This window comes from Leuresthes tenuis, unplaced genomic scaffold (genome assembly GCF_036924035.1).
Source record: "Leuresthes tenuis unplaced genomic scaffold, fLeuTen1.0.hap1 SCAF_1, whole genome shotgun sequence".
NCBI classification, from domain to species: domain Eukaryota; kingdom Metazoa; phylum Chordata; class Actinopteri; order Atheriniformes; family Atherinopsidae; genus Leuresthes; species Leuresthes tenuis.
In genome coordinates this window covers 1,693,842-1,719,830 of record NW_027325355.1, presented here as the reverse complement: position 1 = coordinate 1,719,830, position 25,989 = coordinate 1,693,842, and the positions used below count along the sequence as shown (strand labels likewise).

General features: G+C 46.2%; 5 non-coding genes and 56 pseudogenes across 5 annotated transcripts; all 61 read left to right on the top strand.

Moving 5' to 3' along the window:
* Positions 1–51: 51 nt before the first annotated feature.
* Positions 52–170, top strand: LOC140292147 (5S ribosomal RNA; annotated as a pseudogene).
* Positions 171–440: 270 nt separating this feature from the next.
* LOC140290251 (5S ribosomal RNA) lies at positions 441–559 on the top strand (annotated as a pseudogene).
* A 272-nt stretch (positions 560–831) lies between these two features.
* Positions 832–950, top strand: LOC140289937 (5S ribosomal RNA; annotated as a pseudogene).
* A 266-nt stretch (positions 951–1,216) lies between these two features.
* Positions 1,217–1,335, top strand: LOC140289763 (5S ribosomal RNA; annotated as a pseudogene).
* A 269-nt stretch (positions 1,336–1,604) lies between these two features.
* Positions 1,605–1,723, top strand: LOC140296296 (5S ribosomal RNA; annotated as a pseudogene).
* A 269-nt stretch (positions 1,724–1,992) lies between these two features.
* On the top strand, positions 1,993–2,111 carry LOC140294523 (5S ribosomal RNA; annotated as a pseudogene).
* Positions 2,112–2,380: 269 nt separating this feature from the next.
* On the top strand, positions 2,381–2,499 carry LOC140290400 (5S ribosomal RNA; annotated as a pseudogene).
* A 269-nt stretch (positions 2,500–2,768) lies between these two features.
* On the top strand, positions 2,769–2,887 carry LOC140295238 (5S ribosomal RNA; annotated as a pseudogene).
* Positions 2,888–3,547: 660 nt separating this feature from the next.
* On the top strand, positions 3,548–3,665 carry LOC140289524 (5S ribosomal RNA; annotated as a pseudogene).
* Positions 3,666–3,934: 269 nt separating this feature from the next.
* On the top strand, positions 3,935–4,058 carry LOC140289240 (5S ribosomal RNA; annotated as a pseudogene).
* A 269-nt stretch (positions 4,059–4,327) lies between these two features.
* Positions 4,328–4,446, top strand: LOC140300587 (5S ribosomal RNA; annotated as a pseudogene).
* A 269-nt stretch (positions 4,447–4,715) lies between these two features.
* On the top strand, positions 4,716–4,834 carry LOC140284171 (5S ribosomal RNA; annotated as a pseudogene).
* Positions 4,835–5,103: 269 nt separating this feature from the next.
* LOC140297715 (5S ribosomal RNA) lies at positions 5,104–5,222 on the top strand. Its single transcript, XR_011913427.1, has one exon. It is a non-coding gene; the product is annotated as a 5S ribosomal RNA (ribosomal RNA).
* Positions 5,223–5,494: 272 nt separating this feature from the next.
* Positions 5,495–5,613, top strand: LOC140295233 (5S ribosomal RNA; annotated as a pseudogene).
* Positions 5,614–5,882: 269 nt separating this feature from the next.
* Positions 5,883–6,001, top strand: LOC140296265 (5S ribosomal RNA; annotated as a pseudogene).
* A 269-nt stretch (positions 6,002–6,270) lies between these two features.
* Positions 6,271–6,389, top strand: LOC140276453 (5S ribosomal RNA; annotated as a pseudogene).
* A 269-nt stretch (positions 6,390–6,658) lies between these two features.
* Positions 6,659–6,777, top strand: LOC140305906 (5S ribosomal RNA; annotated as a pseudogene).
* Positions 6,778–7,442: 665 nt separating this feature from the next.
* Positions 7,443–7,561, top strand: LOC140291803 (5S ribosomal RNA; annotated as a pseudogene).
* Positions 7,562–7,830: 269 nt separating this feature from the next.
* On the top strand, positions 7,831–7,939 carry LOC140296283 (5S ribosomal RNA; annotated as a pseudogene).
* A 668-nt stretch (positions 7,940–8,607) lies between these two features.
* On the top strand, positions 8,608–8,726 carry LOC140297606 (5S ribosomal RNA; annotated as a pseudogene).
* Positions 8,727–8,995: 269 nt separating this feature from the next.
* Positions 8,996–9,114, top strand: LOC140295579 (5S ribosomal RNA; annotated as a pseudogene).
* A 262-nt stretch (positions 9,115–9,376) lies between these two features.
* On the top strand, positions 9,377–9,495 carry LOC140272726 (5S ribosomal RNA; annotated as a pseudogene).
* A 269-nt stretch (positions 9,496–9,764) lies between these two features.
* LOC140317955 (5S ribosomal RNA) lies at positions 9,765–9,883 on the top strand (annotated as a pseudogene).
* Positions 9,884–10,152: 269 nt separating this feature from the next.
* LOC140291991 (5S ribosomal RNA) lies at positions 10,153–10,271 on the top strand (annotated as a pseudogene).
* Positions 10,272–10,537: 266 nt separating this feature from the next.
* LOC140309071 (5S ribosomal RNA) lies at positions 10,538–10,656 on the top strand (annotated as a pseudogene).
* Positions 10,657–10,925: 269 nt separating this feature from the next.
* LOC140289523 (5S ribosomal RNA) lies at positions 10,926–11,043 on the top strand (annotated as a pseudogene).
* A 269-nt stretch (positions 11,044–11,312) lies between these two features.
* On the top strand, positions 11,313–11,436 carry LOC140289239 (5S ribosomal RNA; annotated as a pseudogene).
* A 269-nt stretch (positions 11,437–11,705) lies between these two features.
* On the top strand, positions 11,706–11,824 carry LOC140300585 (5S ribosomal RNA; annotated as a pseudogene).
* Positions 11,825–12,093: 269 nt separating this feature from the next.
* LOC140284160 (5S ribosomal RNA) lies at positions 12,094–12,212 on the top strand (annotated as a pseudogene).
* Positions 12,213–12,481: 269 nt separating this feature from the next.
* Positions 12,482–12,600, top strand: LOC140299341 (5S ribosomal RNA; annotated as a pseudogene).
* Positions 12,601–12,869: 269 nt separating this feature from the next.
* Positions 12,870–12,988, top strand: LOC140312659 (5S ribosomal RNA; annotated as a pseudogene).
* A 269-nt stretch (positions 12,989–13,257) lies between these two features.
* LOC140297714 (5S ribosomal RNA) lies at positions 13,258–13,376 on the top strand. The gene has a single exon (XR_011913426.1). It is a non-coding gene; the product is annotated as a 5S ribosomal RNA (ribosomal RNA).
* Positions 13,377–13,648: 272 nt separating this feature from the next.
* LOC140295232 (5S ribosomal RNA) lies at positions 13,649–13,767 on the top strand (annotated as a pseudogene).
* Positions 13,768–14,036: 269 nt separating this feature from the next.
* Positions 14,037–14,155, top strand: LOC140296264 (5S ribosomal RNA; annotated as a pseudogene).
* A 269-nt stretch (positions 14,156–14,424) lies between these two features.
* Positions 14,425–14,543, top strand: LOC140276442 (5S ribosomal RNA; annotated as a pseudogene).
* Positions 14,544–14,812: 269 nt separating this feature from the next.
* Positions 14,813–14,931, top strand: LOC140305902 (5S ribosomal RNA; annotated as a pseudogene).
* Positions 14,932–15,596: 665 nt separating this feature from the next.
* Positions 15,597–15,715, top strand: LOC140295266 (5S ribosomal RNA; annotated as a pseudogene).
* A 269-nt stretch (positions 15,716–15,984) lies between these two features.
* LOC140296282 (5S ribosomal RNA) lies at positions 15,985–16,093 on the top strand (annotated as a pseudogene).
* A 668-nt stretch (positions 16,094–16,761) lies between these two features.
* LOC140297595 (5S ribosomal RNA) lies at positions 16,762–16,880 on the top strand (annotated as a pseudogene).
* A 269-nt stretch (positions 16,881–17,149) lies between these two features.
* On the top strand, positions 17,150–17,268 carry LOC140295578 (5S ribosomal RNA; annotated as a pseudogene).
* Positions 17,269–17,530: 262 nt separating this feature from the next.
* LOC140272719 (5S ribosomal RNA) lies at positions 17,531–17,649 on the top strand (annotated as a pseudogene).
* A 269-nt stretch (positions 17,650–17,918) lies between these two features.
* Positions 17,919–18,037, top strand: LOC140317950 (5S ribosomal RNA; annotated as a pseudogene).
* Positions 18,038–18,303: 266 nt separating this feature from the next.
* Positions 18,304–18,422, top strand: LOC140309065 (5S ribosomal RNA; annotated as a pseudogene).
* Positions 18,423–18,691: 269 nt separating this feature from the next.
* Positions 18,692–18,810, top strand: LOC140295336 (5S ribosomal RNA; annotated as a pseudogene).
* Positions 18,811–19,079: 269 nt separating this feature from the next.
* Positions 19,080–19,198, top strand: LOC140295577 (5S ribosomal RNA; annotated as a pseudogene).
* A 262-nt stretch (positions 19,199–19,460) lies between these two features.
* On the top strand, positions 19,461–19,579 carry LOC140272707 (5S ribosomal RNA; annotated as a pseudogene).
* A 266-nt stretch (positions 19,580–19,845) lies between these two features.
* On the top strand, positions 19,846–19,964 carry LOC140290929 (5S ribosomal RNA). The gene has a single exon (XR_011912405.1). It is a non-coding gene; the product is annotated as a 5S ribosomal RNA (ribosomal RNA).
* A 269-nt stretch (positions 19,965–20,233) lies between these two features.
* On the top strand, positions 20,234–20,352 carry LOC140295335 (5S ribosomal RNA; annotated as a pseudogene).
* A 269-nt stretch (positions 20,353–20,621) lies between these two features.
* Positions 20,622–20,740, top strand: LOC140295576 (5S ribosomal RNA; annotated as a pseudogene).
* Positions 20,741–21,002: 262 nt separating this feature from the next.
* Positions 21,003–21,121, top strand: LOC140272700 (5S ribosomal RNA; annotated as a pseudogene).
* A 269-nt stretch (positions 21,122–21,390) lies between these two features.
* LOC140317944 (5S ribosomal RNA) lies at positions 21,391–21,509 on the top strand (annotated as a pseudogene).
* A 269-nt stretch (positions 21,510–21,778) lies between these two features.
* Positions 21,779–21,897, top strand: LOC140291990 (5S ribosomal RNA; annotated as a pseudogene).
* Positions 21,898–22,163: 266 nt separating this feature from the next.
* Positions 22,164–22,282, top strand: LOC140298559 (5S ribosomal RNA). The gene has a single exon (XR_011914194.1). It is a non-coding gene; the product is annotated as a 5S ribosomal RNA (ribosomal RNA).
* Positions 22,283–22,551: 269 nt separating this feature from the next.
* Positions 22,552–22,670, top strand: LOC140295333 (5S ribosomal RNA; annotated as a pseudogene).
* A 269-nt stretch (positions 22,671–22,939) lies between these two features.
* LOC140293652 (5S ribosomal RNA) lies at positions 22,940–23,058 on the top strand (annotated as a pseudogene).
* A 269-nt stretch (positions 23,059–23,327) lies between these two features.
* Positions 23,328–23,446, top strand: LOC140294348 (5S ribosomal RNA; annotated as a pseudogene).
* Positions 23,447–23,712: 266 nt separating this feature from the next.
* Positions 23,713–23,831, top strand: LOC140297653 (5S ribosomal RNA). The gene has a single exon (XR_011913369.1). It is a non-coding gene; the product is annotated as a 5S ribosomal RNA (ribosomal RNA).
* Positions 23,832–24,100: 269 nt separating this feature from the next.
* LOC140291413 (5S ribosomal RNA) lies at positions 24,101–24,219 on the top strand (annotated as a pseudogene).
* Positions 24,220–24,876: 657 nt separating this feature from the next.
* LOC140293386 (5S ribosomal RNA) lies at positions 24,877–24,994 on the top strand (annotated as a pseudogene).
* Positions 24,995–25,263: 269 nt separating this feature from the next.
* Positions 25,264–25,381, top strand: LOC140293385 (5S ribosomal RNA; annotated as a pseudogene).
* A 269-nt stretch (positions 25,382–25,650) lies between these two features.
* LOC140289359 (5S ribosomal RNA) lies at positions 25,651–25,768 on the top strand (annotated as a pseudogene).
* Positions 25,769–25,989: the final 221 nt, after the last annotated feature.

Sequence of the window (25,989 nt, the reverse complement as noted above, 5' to 3'; positions counted from 1 at the left end):
GAGGAACCATATGATTCCATTGCCTATATAATGCACATTTGTGACATTGTTGCTTACGGCCACACCACCCTGAATAAGCCCGACCTCGTCTGATCTCGGACGCCAAGCAGGGTTGTACCTGGTTAGTACTTGGATAGGAGTCAGCTTGGGAATACCAGGTGCTGTAAGCTTTTTCTCTTCTCTCTACCACCTGCATGTCTTTTGTTGCAAACGTCTGATCACCCTGTGACACGTGAAGAAGTTGGTCATCTTCAGCTGCTGCTGCTTTGTTGATAGACACAAGGTGATCTGAGAGTCTCAGTTTCAGCTCCAGAGAATAATCACATCAAGGAGGAAGATGAATCCACTACAAGTCAGCCTTTTACGGCAATTATCTGGTTATACAGAGGAAGTGTATGATTCCAGTACCTATATAATGCACATTTGTCACCGATATTGTTGCTTACGGCCACACCACCCTGAATAAGCCCGACCTCGTCTGATCTCAGAAGCCAAGCACGGTTGGGCCTGGTTAGTACTTGAATGGGAGACCGCTTGGGAATACCAGGTACCTTAAGCTTTTTCTCTTCTCTCTACCACCTGCATGTCTTTTGTTGCAACGTCTGATCACCCTGTGACACATGAGGAAGTTGGTCATCTTCAGCTTCTGCTGCTTTGTTGGCAGACACGAAGTGATCTGAGAGTCTCATGTTCAGCTGGAGAAAATTATCACGTCAGGGAAGAAGATGATTTGCCCGCTACACATCAGCCTTTCTCTGCAATTATCTGGTTGCATAGAGGAACCGTATGATTCCAGTACCTATATAATGCACATTTGTCAGAGACATTGTTGCTTACGGCCACACCACCCTGAATAAGCCCGACCTCGTCTGATCTCGGACGCCAAGCAGGGTTGTACCTGGTTAGTACTTGGATAGGAGACAGCTTGGGAATACCAGGTGCTGTAAGCTTTCTCTCTTCTCTCTACCACCTGCATGTCTTTTGTTGCAACGTCTGATCACCCTGTGACACGTGAAGAAGTTAGTCATCTTCAGCTGCTGCTGCTTTGTTGATAGACACGAGGTGATCTGAGAGTCTCAGTTTCAGCTGGAGAGAATAATCACGTCAGGGAAGATGTTTCCACTACTTATCAGCCTTTCTTGGCAATTATCTGGTTGCATAGAGGAACCGTATGATTCCAGTACCTATACAGTTTATATTTGTCACAGACATTGTTCCTTACGGCCACACCACCCTGAATATGCCCGACCTCGTCTGATCTCGGAAGCCAAGGAGGGTTGGGCCTGGTTAGTACTTCAATGGGAGACTGCTTGGGAATACCAGGTACTGTAAGCGTTTTCTCTTCTCTCTACAACCTGCATGTCTTTTGTTGCAACGTCTGATCACCCTGTGACACATGAGGAAGTTGGTCATCTTCAGCTGCTGCTGCTTTGTTGGAAGACACGAAGTGATCTGAGAGTCTCAGTTTCAGCTGTAGAGAATAATCACATCAGGGAAGAAGATGTGCCCACTACAAGTTAGCCTTTCTTGGCAATTATCTGGTTGCATAGAGGAACCGTATGATTCCAGTACCTCTATAATGCACATTTGTCACAGACATTGTTACTTACGGCCACACCACCCTGAATATGCCCAACCTCGTGTGATCTCGGAAGCCAAACAGGGTTGAGCCTGCTTAGTACTTGGATGGGAGACTGCTTCGGAATACCAGGTGCTGTAAGCTTCTTCTCTTCTCTCTACCACCTGCATGTCTTTTGTTGCAACGTCTGATCACCCTGTGACACATGAGGAAGTTGGTCATCTTCAGCAGCTGCTGCTTTTTTGGCAGACACGAAGTGATCTGAGAGTCTCAGTTTCAGCTGTAGAGAATAATCACATCAGGGAAGAAGATGTGCCCACTACAAGTTAGCCTTTCTTGGCAATTATCTGGTTGCATAGAGGGACCGTATGATTCCAGTACCTATATAATGCACATTTGTCACAGACATTGTTACTTACGGCCACACCACCCTGAATATGCCCAACCTCGTGTGATCTCGGAAGCCAAACAGGGTTGAGCCTGCTTAGTACTTGGATGGGAGACTGCTTGGGAATACCAGGTGCTGTAAGCTTCTTCTCTTCTCTCTACCACCTGCATGTCTTTTGTTGCAACGTCTGATCACCCTGTGACACATGAGGTAGATGGTCATCTTCAGCTGCTGCTGCTTTGTTGGCAGACACGAAGTGATCTGAGAGTCTCAGTTTCAGTTGCAGAGAATGATCACATCAGAGAAGATGATTTGCCCGCTACACATAAGCCTTTCTCGGCAATTATCTGGTTGCATAGAGGAACCGTATGATTCCAGTACCTATATAATGCACATTTGTCAGAGACATTGTTGCTTACGGCCACACCACCCTGAATAAGCCCGACCTCGTCTGATCTCGGACGCCAAGCAGGGTTGTACCTGGTTAGTACTTGGATGGGAGACAGCTTGGGAATACCAGGTGCTGTAAGCTTTTTCTCTTCTCTCTACCACATGCATGTCTTTTGTTGCAACGTCTGATCACCCTGTGACACATGAGGAAGTTGGTCATCTTCAGCTGCTGCTGCTTTGTTGGCTGACACGAAGTGATCTTAGAGTCTCATTTTCAGCTGGAGAAAATTATCACGTCAGGGAACAAGATGTGCCCACTATATATCAGCCTTTTTCGGCAATTATCTTGTTACATAGAGGAACCGTATGATTCCAGTACCTATATAATGCACATTTGTCAGAGACATTGTTGCTTACGGCCACACCACCCTGAATAAGTCTTATCTCGTCTGATCTCGGAAGCCAAGCAGGTTTGGGCCTGGTTAGTACTTGGATGGGAGACTGCTTGGGAATACCAGGTGATGTAATCTTTTTCTCTTCTCTCTACCACCTGCATGTCTTTTGTTGCAATGTCTGATCGCCCTGTGACACATGAGGAAGTTGGTCATCTTCAGCTGCTGCTGCTGCTTTGTTGGCAGACATGAAGTGATCTGAGAGTCTCAGTTTCAGCTGAAGAGAATGATCACATCAGAGAAGATGATATGCCCACTACACATCAGCCTTTCTCGGCAATTATCTGGTTTCATAGAGGAAGTGTATGATTCCAGTACCTATATAATTCACATTTGTAACAAATATTGTTGCTTACCGCCACACCACCCTGAATAAGCCCCACCTTGTCTTATCCTGGAAGCCAAGCAGGGTTGGGTCTGGTTTGTACTTCAATGGGAGACTGCTTGGGAATACCAGGTGCTGTAAGCTTTTTCTCTTCTCTCTACCACCTGCATGTCTTTTGTTGCAACATCTGATCACCCTGTGACACATGAGGAAGTTTGTCATCTTCAGCTTCTGCTACTTTGTTGGCAGACACGAAGTGATCTGAGAGTCTCAGTTTCAACTGAAGAGAATAATCACGTCAGGGAAGAAGATGTGCCCACTACACATAAGCCTTTCTCTGCAATTATCTGGTTACATAGAGGAACCGTATGATTCCAGTACCTATATAATGCACATTTGTCACAGACATTGTCGCTTACGGCCACACCACCCTGAACATGCCTGACCTCGTCTGATCTCGGAAGCCAAGCACGGTTGGCCTGGTTAGTACTTGGGTGGGAGACTGCTTGGGAATACCAGGTGCTGTAAGCTTTATCTCTTCTCTGGACCACCTGAATGTCTTTTGTTGCAACGTCTGATCACCCTGTGACACATGAGGAAGTTGGTCATCTTCAGCTTCTGCTGCTTTGTTGGCAGACACGAAGTGATCTGAGAGTCTCAGTTTCAGCTGCAGAGAATAATCACGTCAGGGAAGAAGATGTGCCCACTACACATAAGCCTTTCTCTGCAATTATCTGGTTACATAGAGGAACCGTATGATTCCAGTACCTATATAATGCACATTTGTCACAGAGATTGTCGCTTACGGCCACACCACCCTGAATATAATATGCCCGACCTCGTCCGATCTCGGAAGCCAAGCGGGGTTGTGCCTGGTTAGTACTTGGGTGGGAGACTGCTTCGGAATACCAGGTGCTGTAAGCTTTTTCTCTTTTCTCTACCACCTGCATGTCTTTTGTTGCAACGTCTGATCACCCTGTGACACATGAGGAAGGTGGTCATCTTCAGCTGCTGCTGCTTTGTTGGCAGACACGAAGTGATCTGAGAGTCTCAGTTTCAGCTGCAGAGAATAATCACATCAGGGAAGAAGATGTGCCCACTACAAGTCAGCCTTTCTCGGCAATTATCTGGTTACATAGAGGAACCGTATGATTCCAGTACCTATATAATGCACATTTGTCACAGACCATGTTGCTTACGGCCACACCACCCTGAACATGCCCGACCTCGTCTGATCTCGGAAGCCAAGGAGGGTTGGGCCTGGTTAGTACTTAAATGGGAGACCGCTTGGGAATACCAGGAGCTGTAAGCTTTTTGTCTTCTCTCGACCACCTGCATGTCTTTTGTTGCAACGTCTGATCCCCCTGTGACACATGAGGAAGTTGGTCATCTTCAGCTGCTGCTGCTTTGTTGGCAGACACGAAGTGATCTGAGAGTCTCAGTTTCAGCTGCAGAGAATAATCACATCAGGGAAGAAGATGTGCCCATAACAAGTCAGCCTTTCTCATCAATTATCTGGTTACATAGAGGAATTGTATGATTCCAGTACCTATATAATGCACATTTGTCACAGAAATTGTTCCTTACGGCCACACCACCCTGAATAAGCCCGACCTCGTCTGATCTCGGAAGCCAAGGAGGGTTGGGCCTGGTTAGTACTTTAATGGGAGACTGCTTGGGAATACCAGGTGCTGTAAGCATATTCTCTTCTCTCTACAACCTGCATGTCTTTTGTTGCAACGTCTGATCACCCTGTGACACATGAGAAAGTTGGCCATCTTCAGCTGCTGCTGCTTTGTTGGCAGACACAAAGTGATCTGAGAGTCTCAGTTTCAGCTGCAGAGAATAATCACATCAGGGAAGAAGATGTGCCCACTACAAGTCAGCCTTTCTCGGCAATTATCTGGTTACATAGAGGAACCGTATGATTCCAGTACCTATATAATGCACATTTGTCACAGACCATGTTGCTTACGGCCACACCACCCTGAACATGCCCGATCTCGTCTGATCTCGGAAGCCAAGGAGGGTTGGGCTTGGTTAGTACTTAAATGGGAGACCGCTTGGGAATACCAGGTGCTGTAAGCTTTATCTCTTCTCTGGACCACCTGAATGTCTTTTGTGGCAACGTCTGATCCTCCTGTGACACATGAGGAAGTTGGTCATCTTCAGCTGCTGCTGCTTCTTTGTTGGCAGACACGAAGTGATCTGATAGTCTCAATTTCAGCTGCAGAGAATAATCACATCAGGGAAGAAGATGTGCCCATAACAAGTCAGCCTTTCTCGGCAATTATCTGGTTACATAGAGGAACCGTATGATTCCAGTACCTATATAATGCACATTTGTCACAGAAATTGTTCCTTACGGCCACACCACCCTGAACATGCCCGACCTCGTCTGATCTCGGAAGCCAAGCAGGGTTGAGCCTCCTTAGTACTTGGATGGGAGACTGCTTTGGAATAACAGGTGCCGTAAGCGTTTTCTCTTCTCTCTACAACCTGCATGTCTTTTGTTGCAACGTCTGATCACCCTGTGACACATGAGGAAGTTGGTCATCTTCAGCTGCTGCTGCTTTGTTGGCTGACACAATGTGATCTGAGAGTCTCAGTTTCAGTTGCAGAGAATGATCACATCAGAGAAGATGATATGCCCGCTACACATCAGCCTTTCTCTGCAATTATCTGGGTGCATAGAGGAACTGTATGATTCCAGTACCTTTATAATGCACATTTGTCAAAGTTATGGTTAATTATGGCCACACCACCCTGAAAATGCCTGACCACGTCTGATCTCGGAAGCCAAGCAGGTTTTGGCCTGGTTAGTACTTGAATGGTAGACCGCTTGGGAATACCAGGTGCCTTAAGCTTTTTCTCTTCTCTCTACCACCTGCATGTCTTTTGTTGCAACGTCTGATCACCCTGTGACACATGAGGAAGTTGGTTATCTTCAGCTACTGCTGCTTTGTTGGCAGACACAAAGTGATCTGAGAGTCTCAGTTTCAGCTGCAGAGAATAATCACGTCAGGGAAGAAGATGTTACCACTACACATCAGCCTTTCTCGGAAATGATCTGGTTGCATAGAGGAACCGTATGATTCCAGTACCTATATAATGCACATTTGTCAGAGACATTGTTGCTTACGGCCACACCACCCTGAACATGCCCGACCTCGTCTGATCTCGGAAGCCAAGGAGGGTTGGGCGTGGTTAGTATTTGGATGGAAGACCTCTTGGGAATACCAGGTGCTGTAAGCTTTTTCTCTTCTCTCGACCACCTGCATGTCTTTTGTTGCAACGTCTGATCACCCTGTGACACATGAGAAAGGTGGTCATTTTCAGCTGCTGCTGCTTTGTTGGCAGACACGAAGTGATCTGAGAGTCTCAGTTTCAGCTGCAGAGAATGATCACATGAGGGAAGAAGATTTGCCCACTACAAGTCTGCCTTTCTCGGCAATTATCTGGTTACATAGAGGAACCGTATGATTCCAGTACCTATATAATGCACATTTGTCACAGACATTGTTGCTTACGGCCACACCACCCTGAACATGCCCGACCTCGTCTGATCTCGGTAGCCAAGGAGGGTTGGGCCTGGTTAGTACTTAAATGGGAGACCGCTTGGGAATACCAGGAGCTGTAAGCTTTTTGTCTTCTCTCGACCACCTGCATGTCTTTTGTTGCAACGTCTGATCACCCTGTGACACATGAGGAAGTTGGTCATCTTCAGCTGCTGCTGCTGCTTTGTTGGCAGACACGAAGTGATCTGAGAGTCTCAGTTTCAGCTGAAGAGAATGATCACATCAGAGAAGATGATATGCCCACTACACATCAGCCTTTCTCGGCAATTATCTGGTTTCATAGAGGAAGTGTATGATTCCAGTACCTATATAATTCACATTTGTAACAAATATTGTTGCTTACCGCCACACCACCCTGAATAAGCCCCACCTTGTCTTATCCTGGAAGCCAAGCAGGGTTGGGTTGGGTCTGGTTCGTACTTCAATGGGAGACTGCTTGGGAATACCAGGTGCTGTAAGCTTTTTCTCTTCTCTGGACCACCTGAATGTCTTTTGTTGCAACGTCTGACCACCCTGTGACACATGAGGAAGTTGGTCATCTTCAGCTGCTGCTGCTTTGTTGGCAGACATGAAGTGATCTGAGAGTCTCAGTTTCAGTTGCAGAGAATGATCACGTCAGGGAACAAGATGTGCCCACTACATATCAGCCTTTCTCGGCAATTATCTGGTTACATAGAGGAAGTGTATGATTCCATTGCCTATATAATGCACATTTGTCACGGAGATTGTTACTTACGGCCAAACCACCCTGAATATGTCTGACCTCGTCTGATCTCGGAAGCCAAGGAGGGCTGGGCCTGGTTAGTACTTTGATGGAACACCGCTTGGGAATACCAGGTGCTGTAAGCTTTTTCTCTTCTCTCTACCACCTACATGTCTTTTGTTGCAATGTCTGATCGCCCTGTGACACATGAGGAAGTTGGTCATCTTCAGCTGCTGCTGCTTTGTTAGCAGACACGAAGTGATCTGAGAGTCTCAGTTTCAGCTACAGAGAATAATCACATCAAGGAAGAAGATGTGCCCACAACAAGTTAGCCTTTCTCTGCAATTATCTGGTTACATAGAGGAACTGTATTATTCCAGTACCTATATAATGCACATTTTTCACAGACATTGTTACTTACGGCCACACCACCCTGAATTTGTCTGATCTCGGAAGCCAAGCAGTGTTGGGCCTGGTTAGTACTTGGGTGGGAGACCGCTTGGGAATACCAGGTGCTGTAAGCTTTTTCTCTTCTCTCTACCACCTGCATGTGTTTTGTTGCAACGTCTGATCACCCTGTGACACATGAGGAAGTTGGTCATCTTCAGCTGCTGCTACTGCTTTGTTGGCAGACACGAAGTGATCTGAGAGTCTCAGTTTCAGCTGAAGAGAATGATCACATCAGAGAAGATGATATGCCCACTACACATCAGCCTTTCTCGGCAATTATCTGGTTTCATAGAGGAAGTGTATGATTCCAGTACCTATATAATTCACATTTGTAACAAATATTGTTGCTTACCGCCACACCACCCTGAATAAGCCCCACCTTGTCTTATCCTGGAAGCCAAGCAGGGTTGGGTTGGGTCTGGTTCGTACTTCAATGGGAGACTGCTTGGGAATACCAGGTGCTGTAAGCTTCTTCTCTACTCTCTACCACCTTCATGTCTTTTGTGGCAACGTCTGATCCTCCTGTGACACATGAGGAAGTTGGTCATCTTCAGCTGCTGCTGCTTCTTTGTTGGCAGACACGAAGTGATCTGAGAGTCTCAGTTTCAGCTGCAGAGAATAATCACATCAGGGAAGAAGATGTGCCCACTACAAGTCAGCCTTTCTCGGCAATTATCTGGTTACATAGAGGAAGTGTATGATTCCAGTACCTATATAATGCACATTTGTCACAGATATTGTTGCTTACGGCCACACCACCCTGAATAAGCCCGACCTCGTCTGATCTTGGAAGTCAAGCAGGTTTGGGCCTGGTTAGTACTTGGATGGGAGACTGCTTGGGAATACCAGGTGCTGTAAGCTTTTTCTCTTCTCTCTACCACCTGCATGTCTTTTGTTGCAACGTCTGATCACCCTTTGACACATGAGGAAGTTGGTCATCTTCAGCTGCTGCTGCTTTGTTGGCAGACACAAAGTGATCTGAGAGTCTCATTTTCAGCTGGAGAGAATTATCACGTCAAGGAAGAAGATGTGCCCACTACATATCAGCCTTTCTCGGCAATTATCTGGTTACATAGAGGAAGTGTATGATTCCATTGCCTATATAATGCACATTTGTCACGGAGATTGTTACTTACGGCCAAACCACCCTGAATATGTCTGACCTTGTCTGATCTTGGAAGCCAAGGAGGGCTGGGCCTGGTTAGTACTTTGATGGGACACCGCTTGGGAATACCAGGTGCTGTAAGCTTTTTCTCTACCACCTACATGTCTTTTGTTGTAATGTCTGATCGCCCTGTGACACATGAGGAAGTTGGTCATCTTCAGCTGCTGCTGCTTTGTTAGCAGACACGAAGTGATCTGAGAGTCTCAGTTTCAGCTGCAGAGAATAATCACATCAAGGAAGAAGATGTGCCCACAACAAGTTAGCCTTTCTCTGCAATTATCTGGTTACATAGAGGAACTGTATTATTCCAGTACCTATATAATGCACATTTTTCACAGACATTGTTACTTACGGCCACACCACCCTGAATATGCCCGACCTCGACTGATCTCGGAAGCCAAGGAGGGCTGGGCCTGGTTAGTACTTGAATGGGAGACCCCTTGGGAATGCCAGGTGCTGTAAGCTTTTTCTCTTCTCTCTACCACCTGCATGTATTTTGTTGCAAGGTCTGATCGCCCTGTGACACATAAGGAAGTTGGTCATCTTCAGTTTCTGCTGCTTTGTTGGCAGACATGAAGTGATCTTAGAGTCTCATTTTCAGCTGGAGAGAATAATCACGTCAGGGAACAAGATGTGCCCACTATTTATCAGCCTTTCTCTGCAATTATCTGGTTATATAGAGGAAACGTATGATTCCAGTACCTATACAATTTACATTTGTCACAGACATTGTTGCTTACGGCCACACCACCCTGAATAAGCCCGACCTCGTCTGATCTCGGAAGCCAAGCAGGGTTGTGCCTGGTTAGTACTTGGATGGGAGACCGCTTGGGATTATCAGGTGCTGTAAGCTTTTTCTCTTCTCTCAACCACCTGCATGTCTTTTGTTGCAACGTCTGATCACCCTGTGACACATGAGGAAGTTGGTCATCTTCAGTTTCTGCTGCTTTGTTGGCAGACATGAAGTGATCTTAGAGTCTCATTTTCAGCTGGAGAAAATTATCACGTCAGGGAACAAGATGTGCCCACTACATATCAGCCTTTCTTGGCAATTATCTGGTTGCATAGAGGAACCGTATGATTCCAGTACCTATATAATGCACATTTGTCACAGACATTGTTACTTACGGCCACACCACCCTGAATATGCCCAACCTCGTCTGATCTCAGAACCCAAGCAGGGTTGGGCCTGATTAGTACTTGAATGGGAGACTGCTTGGGAATACCAGGTGCTGTAAGCTTTTTCTCTTCTCTCTACCACCTGCATGTCTTTTGTTGCAATGTCTGATCGCCCTGTGACACATGAGGAAGTTGGTCATCTTCAGCTGCTGCTGCTTTGTTGGCAGACACGAAGTGATATGAGAGTCTCAGTTTCAGCTGGAGAGAATAATCACATCAGGGAAGATGTTTCCACTACTTATCAGCCTTTCTTGGCAATTATCTGGTTGCATAGAGGAACCGTATGATTCCAGTACCTATACAGTTTATATTTGTCACAGACATTGTTGCTTACGGCCACACCACCCTGAATATGCCCGACCTCGTCTGATCTCAGAACCCAAGCAGGGTTGGGCCTGATTAGTACTTGAATGGGAGACTGCTTGGGAATACCAGGTGCTGTAAGCTTTTTCTCTTCTCTCAACCACCTGCATGTCTTTTGTTGCAACGCCTGATCACCCTGTGACACATTAGGAAGTTGGTCATCTTCAGCTGCTGCTGCTTTGTTGGCAGACACGAAGTGATCTTAGAGTCTCATTTTCAGCTGGAGAAAATTATCACGTCAGGGAACAAGATGTGCCCACTACATATCAGCCTTTTTCGGCAATTATCTTGTTACATAGAGGAACCATATGATTCCATTGCCTATATAATGCACATTTGTCACAGAGATTGTCGCTTACGGCCACACCACCCTGAACATGCCTGACCTCGTCTGATCTCGGAAGCCAAGCACGGTTGGCCTGGTTAGTACTTGGGTGGGAGACTGCTTGGGAATACCAGGTGCTGTAAGCTTTATCTCTTCTCTGGACCACCTGAATGTCTTTTGTTGCAACGTCTGATCACCCTGTGACACATGAGGAAGTTGGTCATCTTCAGCTTCTGCTGCTTTGTTGGCAGACACGAAGTGATCTGAGAGTCTCAGTTTCAGCTGCAGAGAATAATCACGTCAGGGAAGAAGATGTGCCCACTACACATAAGCCTTTCTCTGCAATTATCTGGTTACATAGAGGAACCGTATGATTCCAGTACCTATATAATGCACATTTGTCACAGAGATTGTCGCTTACGGCCACACCACCCTGAATATAATATGCCCGACCTCGTCCGATCTCGGAAGCCAAGCGGGGTTGTGCCTGGTTAGTACTTGGGTGGGAGACTGCTTCGGAATACCAGGTGCTGTAAGCTTTTTCTCTTTTCTCTACCACCTGCATGTCTTTTGTTGCAACGTCTGATCACCCTGTGACACATGAGGAAGGTGGTCATCTTCAGCTGCTGCTGCTTTGTTGGCAGACACGAAGTGATCTGAGAGTCTCAGTTTCAGCTGCAGAGAATAATCACATCAGGGAAGAAGATGTGCCCACTACAAGTCAGCCTTTCTCGGCAATTATCTGGTTACATAGAGGAACCGTATGATTCCAGTACCTATATAATGCACATTTGTCACAGACCATGTTGCTTACGGCCACACCACCCTGAACATGCCCGACCTCGTCTGATCTCGGAAGCCAAGGAGGGTTGGGCCTGGTTAGTACTTAAATGGGAGACCGCTTGGGAATACCAGGAGCTGTAAGCTTTTTGTCTTCTCTCGACCACCTGCATGTCTTTTGTTGCAACGTCTGATCCCCCTGTGACACATGAGGAAGTTGGTCATCTTCAGCTGCTGCTGCTTTGTTGGCAGACACGAAGTGATCTGAGAGTCTCAGTTTCAGCTGCAGAGAATAATCACATCAGGGAAGAAGATGTGCCCATAACAAGTCAGCCTTTCTCATCAATTATCTGGTTACATAGAGGAATTGTATGATTCCAGTACCTATATAATGCACATTTGTCACAGAAATTGTTCCTTACGGCCACACCACCCTGAATAAGCCCGACCTCGTCTGATCTCGGAAGCCAAGGAGGGTTGGGCCTGGTTAGTACTTTAATGGGAGACTGCTTGGGAATACCAGGTGCTGTAAGCATATTCTCTTCTCTCTACAACCTGCATGTCTTTTGTTGCAACGTCTGATCACCCTGTGACACATGAGAAAGTTGGCCATCTTCAGCTGCTGCTGCTTTGTTGGAAGACACGAAGTGATCTGAGAGTCTCAGTTTCAGCTGAAGAGAATAATCACGTCAGGGAAGAAGATGTGCCAACTACACATCAGCCTTTCTCAGCAATTATCTGGTTACATAGAGGAACCGTATGATTCCTGTACTTATATAATGCACATTTGTCAGACACATTGATACTTACGGCCACACCACCCGGAACATGCCTGACCTCGTCTGATCTCGGAAGCCAAGCAGGGTTGGGCCTGGTTAGTACTTGGATGGGAGACCGCTTGGGAATACCAGGTGCTGTAAGCTTCTTCTCTACTCTCTACCACCTGCATGTATTTTGTTGCAAGGTCTGATCGCCCTGTGACACATGAGGAAGTTGGTCATCTTCAGCTTCTGCTGCTTTGTTGGCAGACACAAAGTGATCTGAGAGTCTCACTTTCAGCTCAAGAGAATAATCACGTCAGGGAAGAAGATGTGCCCACTACTTATCAGCTTTTCTCGGCAATTATCTGGTTACATAGAGGAACTGTATGATTCCAGTACCTATATAATGCACATTTGTCACAGTTATGGTTGCTTACGGCCACACCACCCTGAACATGCCCGACCTCGTCTGATCTCGGAAGCCAAGGAGGGTTGGGCCTGGTTAGTACTTAAATGGGAGACGGCTTGGGAATACCAGGTGCTGTAAGCTTTTTCTCTTCTCTCTACCACCTGCATGTCTTTTGTTGCAACGTCTGATCACCCTGTGACACATGAGGAAGTTGGTCATCTTCAGCTGCTGCTGCTTTGTTGGCAGACACAAAGTGATCTGAGAGTCTCAGTTTCAGCTGCAGAGAATAATCACATCAGGGAAGAAGATGTGCCCACTACAAGTCAGCCTTTCTCGGCAATTATCTGGTTACATAGAGGAACCGTATGATTCCAGTACCTATATAATGCACATTTGTCACAGACCATGTTGCTTACGGCCACACCACCCTGAACATGCCCGATCTCGTCTGATCTCGGAAGCCAAGGAGGGTTGGGCTTGGTTAGTACTTAAATGGGAGACCGCTTGGGAATACCAGGTGCTGTAAGCTTTATCTCTTCTCTGGACCACCTGAATGTCTTTTGTGGCAACGTCTGATCCTCCTGTGACACATGAGGAAGTTGGTCATCTTCAGCTGCTGCTGCTTCTTTGTTGGCAGACACGAAGTGATCTGATAGTCTCAATTTCAGCTGCAGAGAATAATCACATCAGGGAAGAAGATGTGCCCATAACAAGTCAGCCTTTCTCGGCAATTATCTGGTTACATAGAGGAACCGTATGATTCCAGTACCTATATAATGCACATTTGTCACAGAAATTGTTCCTTACGGCCACACCACCCTGAACATGCCCGACCTCGTCTGATCTCGGAAGCCAAGCAGGGTTGAGCCTCCTTAGTACTTGGATGGGAGACTGCTTTGGAATAACAGGTGCCGTAAGCGTTTTCTCTTCTCTCTACAACCTGCATGTCTTTTGTTGCAACGTCTGATCACCCTGTGACACATGAGGAAGTTGGTCATCTTCAGCTGCTGCTGCTTTGTTGGCTGACACAATGTGATCTGAGAGTCTCAGTTTCAGTTGCAGAGAATGATCACATCAGAGAAGATGATATGCCCGCTACACATCAGCCTTTCTCTGCAATTATCTGGGTGCATAGAGGAACTGTATGATTCCAGTACCTTTATAATGCACATTTGTCAAAGTTATGGTTAATTATGGCCACACCACCCTGAAAATGCCTGACCACGTCTGATCTCGGAAGCCAAGCAGGTTTTGGCCTGGTTAGTACTTGAATGGTAGACCGCTTGGGAATACCAGGTGCCTTAAGCTTTTTCTCTTCTCTCTACCACCTGCATGTCTTTTGTTGCAACGTCTGATCACCCTGTGACACATGAGGAAGTTGGTTATCTTCAGCTACTGCTGCTTTGTTGGCAGACACAAAGTGATCTGAGAGTCTCAGTTTCAGCTGCAGAGAATAATCACGTCAGGGAAGAAGATGTTACCACTACACATCAGCCTTTCTCGGAAATGATCTGGTTGCATAGAGGAACCGTATGATTCCAGTACCTATATAATGCACATTTGTCAGAGACATTGTTGCTTACGGCCACACCACCCTGAACATGCCCGACCTCGTCTGATCTCGGAAGCCAAGGAGGGTTGGGCGTGGTTAGTATTTGGATGGAAGACCTCTTGGGAATACCAGGTGCTGTAAGCTTTTTCTCTTCTCTCGACCACCTGCATGTCTTTTGTTGCAACGTCTGATCACCCTGTGACACATGAGAAAGGTGGTCATTTTCAGCTGCTGCTGCTTTGTTGGCAGACACGAAGTGATCTGAGAGTCTCAGTTTCAGCTGCAGAGAATGATCACATGAGGGAAGAAGATTTGCCCACTACAAGTCTGCCTTTCTCGGCAATTATCTGGTTACATAGAGGAACCGTATGATTCCAGTACCTATATAATGCACATTTGTCACAGACATTGTTGCTTACGGCCACACCACCCTGAACATGCCCGACCTCGTCTGATCTCGGTAGCCAAGGAGGGTTGGGCCTGGTTAGTACTTAAATGGGAGACCGCTTGGGAATACCAGGAGCTGTAAGCTTTTTGTCTTCTCTCGACCACCTGCATGTCTTTTGTTGCAACGTCTGATCACCCTGTGACACATGAGGAAGTTGGTCATCTTCAGCTGCTGCTGCTGCTTTGTTGGCAGACACGAAGTGATCTGAGAGTCTCAGTTTCAGCTGAAGAGAATGATCACATCAGAGAAGATGATATGCCCACTACACATCAGCCTTTCTCGGCAATTATCTGGTTTCATAGAGGAAGTGTATGATTCCAGTACCTATATAATTCACATTTGTAACAAATATTGTTGCTTACCGCCACACCACCCTGAATAAGCCCCACCTTGTCTTATCCTGGAAGCCAAGCAGGGTTGGGTTGGGTCTGGTTCGTACTTCAATGGGAGACTGCTTGGGAATACCAGGTGCTGTAAGCTTTTTCTCTTCTCTGGACCACCTGAATGTCTTTTGTTGCAACGTCTGACCACCCTGTGACACATGAGGAAGTTGGTCATCTTCAGCTGCTGCTGCTTTGTTGGCAGACATGAAGTGATCTGAGAGTCTCAGTTTCAGTTGCAGAGAATGATCACGTCAGGGAACAAGATGTGCCCACTACATATCAGCCTTTCTCGGCAATTATCTGGTTACATAGAGGAAGTGTATGATTCCATTGCCTATATAATGCACATTTGTCACGGAGATTGTTACTTACGGCCAAACCACCCTGAATATGTCTGACCTTGTCTGATCTCGGAAGCCAAGGAGGGCTGGGCCTGGTTAGTACTTTGATGGAACACCGCTTGGGAATACCAGGTGCTGTAAGCTTTTTCTCTTCTCTCTACCACCTACATGTCTTTTGTTGCAATGTCTGATCGCCCTGTGACACATGAGGAAGTTGGTCATCTTCAGCTGCTGCTGCTTTGTTAGCAGACACGAAGTGATCTGAGAGTCTCAGTTTCAGCTACAGAGAATAATCACATCAAGGAAGAAGATGTGCCCACAACAAGTTAGCCTTTCTCTGCAATTATCTGGTTACATAGAGGAACTGTATTATTCCAGTACCTATATAATGCACATTTTTCACAGACATTGTTACTTACGGCCACACCACCCTGAATTTGTCTGATCTCGGAAGCCAAGCAGTGTTGGGCCTGGTTAGTACTTGGGTGGGAGACCGCTTGGGAATACCAGGTGCTGTAAGCTTTTTCTCTTCTCTCTACCACCTGCATGTGTTTTGTTGCAACGTCTGATCACCCTGTGACACATGAGGAAGTTGGTCATCTTCAGCTGCTGCTACTGCTTTGTTGGCAGACACGAAGTGATCTGAGAGTCTCAGTTTCAGCTGAAGAGAATGATCACATCAGAGAAGATGATATGCCCACTACACATCAGCCTTTCTCGGCAATTATCTGGTTTCATAGAGGAAGTGTATGATTCCAGTACCTATATAATTCACATTTGTAACAAATATTGTTGCTTACCGCCACACCACCCTGAATAAGCCCCACCTTGTCTTATCCTGGAAGCCAAGCAGGGTTGGGTTGGGTCTGGTTCGTACTTCAATGGGAGACTGCTTGGGAATACCAGGTGCTGTAAGCTTCTTCTCTACTCTCTACCACCTTCATGTCTTTTGTGGCAACGTCTGATCCTCCTGTGACACATGAGGAAGTTGGTCATCTTCAGCTGCTGCTGCTTCTTTGTTGGCAGACACGAAGTGATCTGAGAGTCTCAGTTTCAGCTGCAGAGAATAATCACATCAGGGAAGAAGATGTGCCCACTACAAGTCAGCCTTTCTCGGCAATTATCTGGTTACATAGAGGAAGTGTATGATTCCAGTACCTATATAATGCACATTTGTCACAGATATTGTTGCTTACGGCCACACCACCCTGAATAAGCCCGACCTCGTCTGATCTTGGAAGTCAAGCAGGTTTGGGCCTGGTTAGTACTTGGATGGGAGACTGCTTGGGAATACCAGGTGCTGTAAGCTTTTTCTCTTCTCTCTACCACCTGCATGTCTTTTGTTGCAACGTCTGATCACCCTTTGACACATGAGGAAGTTGGTCATCTTCAGCTGCTGCTGCTTTGTTGGCAGACACAAAGTGATCTGAGAGTCTCATTTTCAGCTGGAGAGAATTATCACGTCAAGGAAGAAGATGTGCCCACTACATATCAGCCTTTCTCGGCAATTATCTGGTTACATAGAGGAAGTGTATGATTCCATTGCCTATATAATGCACATTTGTCACGGAGATTGTTACTTACGGCCAAACCACCCTGAATATGTCTGACCTTGTCTGATCTTGGAAGCCAAGGAGGGCTGGGCCTGGTTAGTACTTTGATGGGACACCGCTTGGGAATACCAGGTGCTGTAAGCTTTTTCTCTACCACCTACATGTCTTTTGTTGTAATGTCTGATCGCCCTGTGACACATGAGGAAGTTGGTCATCTTCAGCTGCTGCTGCTTTGTTAGCAGACACGAAGTGATCTGAGAGTCTCAGTTTCAGCTGCAGAGAATAATCACATCAAGGAAGAAGATGTGCCCACAACAAGTTAGCCTTTCTCTGCAATTATCTGGTTACATAGAGGAACTGTATTATTCCAGTACCTATATAATGCACATTTTTCACAGACATTGTTACTTACGGCCACACCACCCTGAATATGCCCGACCTCGACTGATCTCGGAAGCCAAGGAGGGCTGGGCCTGGTTAGTACTTGAATGGGAGACCCCTTGGGAATGCCAGGTGCTGTAAGCTTTTTCTCTTCTCTCTACCACCTGCATGTATTTTGTTGCAAGGTCTGATCGCCCTGTGACACATAAGGAAGTTGGTCATCTTCAGTTTCTGCTGCTTTGTTGGCAGACATGAAGTGATCTTAGAGTCTCATTTTCAGCTGGAGAGAATAATCACGTCAGGGAACAAGATGTGCCCACTATTTATCAGCCTTTCTCTGCAATTATCTGGTTATATAGAGGAAACGTATGATTCCAGTACCTATACAATTTACATTTGTCACAGACATTGTTGCTTACGGCCACACCACCCTGAATAAGCCCGACCTCGTCTGATCTCGGAAGCCAAGCAGGGTTGTGCCTGGTTAGTACTTGGATGGGAGACCGCTTGGGATTATCAGGTGCTGTAAGCTTTTTCTCTTCTCTCAACCACCTGCATGTCTTTTGTTGCAACGTCTGATCACCCTGTGACACATGAGGAAGTTGGTCATCTTCAGCTGCTGCTGCTTTGTTGGCAGACACGAAGTGATATGAGAGTCTCAGTTTCAGCTGGAGAGAATAATCACATCAGGGAAGATGTTTCCACTACTTATCAGCCTTTCTTGGCAATTATCTGGTTGCATAGAGGAACCGTATGATTCCAGTACCTATACAGTTTATATTTGTCACAGACATTGTTGCTTACGGCCACACCACCCTGAATATGCCCGACCTCGTCTGATCTCAGAACCCAAGCAGGGTTGGGCCTGATTAGTACTTGAATGGGAGACTGCTTGGGAATACCAGGTGCTGTAAGCTTTTTCTCTTCTCTCAACCACCTGCATGTCTTTTGTTGCAACGCCTGATCACCCTGTGACACATTAGGAAGTTGGTCATCTTCAGCTGCTGCTGCTTTGTTGGCAGACACGAAGTGATCTTAGAGTCTCATTTTCAGCTGGAGAAAATTATCACGTCAGGGAACAAGATGTGCCCACTACATATCAGCCTTTTTCGGCAATTATCTTGTTACATAGAGGAACCATATGATTCCATTGCCTATATAATGCACATTTGTCACAGAGATTGTTGCTTACGGCCAAACCACCCTGAATATGTCTGACCTCGTCTGATCTCAGAAGCCAAGGAGGGTTGGGCCTGGTTAGTACTTTGATGAGAGACCGCTTGGGATTACGAGGTGCTGTAAGCTTTTTCTCTTCTCTCTACCACCTGCATGTCTTTTGTTGCAACGTCTGATCGCCCTGTGACACATGAGGAAGTTGGTCATCTTCAGCTGCTGCTGCTTTGTTGGCAGACACAAAGTGATCTGAGAGTCTCAGTTTCAGCTGAAGAGAATAATCACATCAGGGAAGAAGATGTGCCCACTACATATCAGCCTTTCTCGGCAATTATCTGGTTACATAGAGGAAGTGTATGATTCCATTGCCTATATAATGCACATTCGTCACGGAGATTGTTACTTACGGCCAAACCACCCTGAATATGTCTGACCTTGTCTGATCTTGGAAGCCAAGGAGGGCTGGGCCTGGTTAGTACTTTGATGGGACACCGCTTGGGAATACCAGGTGCTGTAAGCTTTTTCTCTACCACCTACATGTCTTTTGTTGTAATGTCTGATCGCCCTGTGACACATGAGGAAGTTGGTCATCTTCAGCTGCTGCTGCTTTGTTAGCAGACACGAAGTGATCTGAGAGTCTCAGTTTCAGCTGCAGAGAATAATCACATCAAGGAAGAAGATGTGCCCACAACAAGTTAGCCTTTCTCTGCAATTATCTGGTTACATAGAGGAACTGTATTATTCCAGTACCTATATAATGCACATTTTTCACAGACATTGTTACTTACGGCCACACCACCCTGAATATGCCCGACCTCGACTGATCTCGGAAGCCAAGGAGGGCTGGGCCTGGTTAGTACTTGAATGGGAGACCCCTTGGGAATGCCAGGTGCTGTAAGCTTTTTCTCTTCTCTCTACCACCTGCATGTATTTTGTTGCAAGGTCTGATCGCCCTGTGACACATAAGGAAGTTGGTCATCTTCAGCTGCTGCTGCTTTGTTGGCAGACACGAAGTGATCTGAGAGTCTCATTTTCAGCTGGAGAGAATAATCACATCAGGGAAGATGTTTCCACTACTTATCAGCCTTTCTTGGCAATTATCTGGTTGCATAGAAGAACCGTATGATTCCAGTACCTATACAGTTTATATTTGTCACAGACATTGTTGCTTACGGTCACACCACCCTGAATATGCCCGACCTCGTCTGATCTTGGAAGCCAAGCAGGGTTGGGCCTGGTTAGTACTTGGATGGGAGACCGCTTGGGAATACCAGGTGCTGTAAGCTTTTTCTCTTCTCTCAACCACCTGCATGTCTTTTGTTGCAACGCCTGATCACCCTGTGACACATTAGGAAGTTGGTCATCTTCAGCTGCTGCTGCTTTGTTGGCAGACACGAAGTGATCTTAGAGTCTCATTTTCAGCTGGAGAAAATTATCACGTCAGGGAACAAGATGTGCCCACTACATATCAGCCTTTTTCGGCAATTATCTTGTTACATAGAGGAACCATATGATTCCATTGCCTATATAATGCACATTTGTCACAGAGATTGTTGCTTACGGCCAAACCACCCTGAATATGTCTGACCTCGTCTGATCTCAGAAGCCAAGGAGGGTTGGGCCTGGTTAGTACTTTGATGAGAGACCGCTTGGGATTACGAGGTGCTGTAAGCTTTTTCTCTTCTCTCTACCACCTGCATGTCTTTTGTTGCAACGTCTGATCGCCCTGTGACACATGAGGAAGTTGGTCATCTTCAGCTGCTGCTGCTTTGTTGGCAGACACAAAGTGATCTGAGAGTCTCAGTTTCAGCTGAAGAGAATAATCACATCAGGGAAGAAGATGTGCCCACTACATATCAGCCTTTCTCGGCAATTATCTGGTTACATAGAGGAAGTGTATGATTCCATTGCCTATATAATGCACATTTGTCACGGAGATTGTTACTTACGGCCAAACCACCCTGAATATGTCTGACCTTGTCTGATCTTGGAAGCCAAGGAGGGCTGGGCCTGGTTAGTACTTTGATGGGACACCGCTTGGGAATACCAGGTGCTGTAAGCTTTTTCTCTACCACCTACATGTCTTTTGTTGTAATGTCTGATCGCCCTGTGACACATGAGGAAGTTGGTCATCTTCAGCTGCTGCTGCTTTGTTAGCAGACACGAAGTGATCTGAGAGTCTCAGTTTCAGCTGCAGAGAATAATCACATCAAGGAAGAAGATGTGCCCACAACAAGTTAGCCTTTCTCTGCAATTATCTGGTTACATAGAGGAACTGTATTATTCCAGTACCTATATAATGCACATTTTTCACAGACATTGTTACTTACGGCCACACCACCCTGAATATGCCCGACCTCGACTGATCTCGGAAGCCAAGGAGGGCTGGGCCTGGTTAGTACTTGAATGGGAGACCCCTTGGGAATGCCAGGTGCTGTAAGCTTTTTCTCTTCTCTCTACCACCTGCATGTATTTTGTTGCAAGGTCTGATCGCCCTGTGACACATAAGGAAGTTGGTCATCTTCAGCTGCTGCTGCTTTGTTGGCAGACACGAAGTGATCTGAGAGTCTCATTTTCAGCTGGAGAGAATAATCACGTCAGGGAAGAAGATGTGCCCACTATTTATCAGCCTTTCTCTGCAATTATCTGGTTATATAGAGGAAACGTATGATTCCAGTACCTATACAATTTACATTTGTCACAGACATTGTTGCTTACGGCCACACCACCCTGAATAAGCCCGACCTCGTCTGATCTCGGAAGCCAAGCAGGGTTGTGCCTGGTTAGTACTTGGATGGGAGACCGCTTGGGATTATCAGGTGCTGTAAGCTTTTTCTCTTCTCTCAACCACCTGCATGTCTTTTGTTGCAACGTCTGATCACCCTGTGACACATGAGGAAGTTGGTCATCTTCAGTTTCTGCTGCTTTGTTGGCAGACACGAAGTGATCTTAGTGTCTCATTTTCAGCTGGAGAAAATTATCACGTCAGGGAACAAGATGTGCCCACTACATATCAGCCTTTCTTGGCAATTATCTGGTTGCATAGAGGAACCGTATGATTCCAGTACCTATATAATGCACATTTGTCACAGACATTGTTACTTACGGCCACACCACCCTGAATATGCCCAACCTCGTCTGATCTCAGAACCCAAGCAGGGTTGGGCCTGATTAGTACTTGAATGGGAGACTGCTTGGGAATACCAGGTGCTGTAAGCTTTTTCTCTTCTCTCTACCACCTGCATGTCTTTTGTTGCAATGTCTGATCGCCCTGTGACACATGAGGAAGTTGGTCATCTTCAGCTGCTGCTGCTTTGTTGGCAGACACGAAGTGATATGAGAGTCTCAGTTTCAGCTGGAGAGAATAATCACATCAGGGAAGATGTTTCCACTACTTATCAGCCTTTCTTGGCAATTATCTGGTTGCATAGAGGAACCGTATGATTCCAGTACCTATACAGTTTATATTTGTCACAGACATTGTTGCTTACGGCCACACCACCCTGAATATGCCCGACCTCGTCTGATCTTGGAAGCCAAGCAGGGTTGGGCCTGGTTAGTACTTGGATGGGAGACCGCTTGGGAATACCATGTGCTGTAAGCTTTTTCTCTTCTCTCAACCACCTGCATGTCTTTTGTTGCAACGCCTGATCACCCTGTGACACATTAGGAAGTTGGTCATCTTCAGCTGCTGCTGCTTTGTTGGCAGACACGAAGTGATCTTAGAGTCTCATTTTCAGCTGGAGAAAATTATCACGTCAGGGAACAAGATGTGCCCACTACATATCAGCCTTTTTCGGCAATTATCTTGTTACATAGAGGAACCATATGATTCCATTGCCTATATAATGCACATTTGTCACAGAGATTGTTGCTTACGGCCAAACCACCCTGAATATGTCTGACCTCGTCTGATCTCAGAAGCCAAGGAGGGTTGGGCCTGGTTAGTACTTTGATGAGAGACCGCTTGGGATTACGAGGTGCTGTAAGCTTTTTCTCTTCTCTCTACCACCTGCATGTCTTTTGTTGCAACGTCTGATCGCCCTGTGACACATGAGGAAGTTGGTCATCTTCAGCTGCTGCTGCTTTGTTGGCAGACACAAAGTGATCTGAGAGTCTCAGTTTCAGCTGAAGAGAATAATCACATCAGGGAAGAAGATGTGCCCACTACAAGTTAGCCTTTCTTGGCAATTATCTGGTTGCATAGAGGAACCGTATGATTCCAGTACCTATATAATGCATATTTGTCACAGACATTGCTACTTTCGGCCACACCACCCTGAATATGCCCGACCTAGTATGATCTCGGAACCCAAGCAGTGTTGGGCCTGGTTAGTACTTGAATGGGAGACCGCTTGGGAATACCAGGTGCTGTAAATTTTTTCTCTTCTCTCTACCACCTGCATGTCTTTTGTTGCAATGTCTGATCATCCTGTGACACATGAGGAAGTTGGTCATCTTCAGCTGCTGCTGCTTTGTTGGCAGACACGAAGTGATCTTAGAGTCTCAGTTTCAGCTGCAGAGAATAATCACATCAGGGAAGAAGATGTGCCCACTACAAGTTAGCCTTTCTTGGCAATTATCTGGTTGCATAGAGGAACCGTATGATTCCAGTACCTATATAATGCACATTTGTCACAGACATTGTTACTTACGGCCACACCACCCTGAATATGCCCGACCTCGTCTGATCTCAGAACCCAAGCAGGGTTGGGCCTTGTTAGTACTTGAATGGGAGACTGCTTTGGAATACCAGGTGCTGTAAGCTTTTTCTCTTCTCTCTACCACCTGCATGTCTTTTGTTGCAATGTCTGATCGCCCTGTGACACATGAGGAAGTTGGTCATCTTCAGCTGCTGCTGCTTTGTTGGCAGACACGAAGTGATATGAGAGTCTCAGTTTCAGCTGGAGAGAATAATCACGACAGGGAAGATGTTTCCACTACTTATCAGCCTTTCTTGGCAATTATCTGGTTGCATAGAGGAACCGTATAATTCCAGTACCTATACAGTTTATATTTGTCACAGACATTGTTGCTTACGGCCACACCACCCTGAATATGCCCGACCTCGTCTGATCTTGGAAGCCAAGCAGGGTTGGGCCTGGTTAGTACTTGGATGGGAGACTGCTTGGGAATACCAGGTGCTGTAAGCTTTTTCTCTTCTCTCAACCACCTGCATGTCTTTTGTTGCAACGTCTGATCACCCTGTGACACATGAGGAAGTTGGTCATCTTCAGCTTCTGCTGCTTTGTTGGCAGACACGAAGTGATCTTAGAGTCTCATTTTCAAATGGAGAAAATTATCACGTCAGGGAACAAGATGTGCCCACTACATATCAGCCTTTCTCGGCAATTATCTTGTTACATAGAGGAACCATATGATTCCATTGCCTATATAATGCACATTTGTCACAGAGATTGTTGCTTACGGCCAAACCACCCTGAATATGTCTGACCTCGTCTGCTCTCAGAAGCCAAGGAGGGTTCGGCCTGGTTAGTACTTGGGTGGGAGACTGCTTGGGAATACCAGGTGCTGTAAGCTTTATCTCTTCTCTGGACCACCTGAATGTCTTTTGTTGCAACGTCTGATCACCCTGTGACACATGAGGAAGTTGGTCATCTTCAGCTTCTGCTGCTTTGTTGGCAGACACGAAGTGATCTGAGAGTCTCAGTTTCAGCTGAAGAGAATGATCACATCAGAGAAGATGATATGCCCACTACACATCAGCCTTTCTCGGCAATTATCTGGTTTCATAGAGGAAGTGTATGATTCCAGTACCTATATAATTCACATTTCTAACAAATATTGTTGCTTACCGCCACACCACCCTGAATAAGCCCCACCTTGTCTTATCCTGGAAGCCAAGCGGGGTTGGGTCTGGTTCGTACTTCAATGGGAGACTGCTTGGGAATACCAGGTGCTGTAAGCTTTTTCTCTTCTCTCTACCACCTGCATGTGTTTTGTTGCAACGTCTGATCACCCTGTGACACATGAGGAAGTTTGTCATCTTCAGCTGCTGCTGCTTTGTTGGCAGACACGAAGTGATCTGAGAGTCTCAGTTTCAACTGAAGAGAATAATAACGTCAGGGAAGAAGATGTGCCCACTACACATCAGCCTTTCTCGGCAATTATCTGGTTACATAGAGGAACTGTATGATTCCAGTACCTATATAATGCACATTTGTCACAGACATTGTTGCTTACGGCCACACCACCCTCAATATGCCTGACCTCGTCTGATCTCGGAAGCCAAGCACGGTTGGCCTGGTTAGTACTTGGGTGGGAGACTGCTTGGGAATACCAGGTGCTGTAAGCTTTATCTCTTCTCTGGACCACCTGAATGTTTTTTGTTGCAACGTCTGATCACCCTGTGACACATGAGGAAGTTGGTCATCTTCAGCTTCTGCTGCTTTGTTGGCAGACACGAAGTGATCTGAGAGTCTCAGTTTCAGCTGCAGAGAATAATAACGTCAGGGAAGAAGATGTGCCCACTACACATCAGCCTTTCTCGGCAATTATCTGGTTACATAGAAGAAGTGTATTTTTCCAGTACCTATATAATGCACATTTGTCACAGACATTGTTGCTTACGGCCACACCACCCTCAATATGCCTGACCTCGTCTGATCTCGGAAGCCAAGCACGGTTGGCCTGGTTAGTACTTGGGTGGGAGACTGCTTGGGAATACCAGGTGCTGTAAGCTTTATCTCTTCTCTGGACCACCTGAATGTCTTTTGTTGCAACGTCTGATCACCCTGTGACACATGAGGAAGTTGGTCATCTTCAGCTTCTGCTGCTTTGTTGGCAGACACGAAGTGATCTGAGAGTCTCAGTTTCAGCTGCAGAGAATAATCACGTCAGGGAAGAAGATGTGCCCACTACACATAAGCCTTTCTATGCAATTATCTGGTTACATAGAGGAACCATATGATTCCAGTACCTATATAATGCACATTTGTCACAGACATTGTCGCTTACGGCCACACCACCCTGAACATGCCTGACCTCGTCTGATCTCGGAAGCCAAGCAAGGTTGGCCTGGTTAGTACTTGGGTGGGAGACTGCTTGGGAATACCAGGTGCTGTAAGCTTTATCTCTTCTCTGGACCACCTAAATGTCTTTTGTTGCAACGTCTGATCACCCTGTGACACATGAGGAAGTTGGTCATCTTCAGCTGCTGCTGCTTTGTTGGCAGACACGAAGTGATCTGAGAGTCTCAGTTTCAGCTGCAGAGAATAATCACGTCAGGGAAGAAGATGTGCCCACTACACATAAGCCTTTCTCTGCAATTATCTGGTTACATAGAGGAAC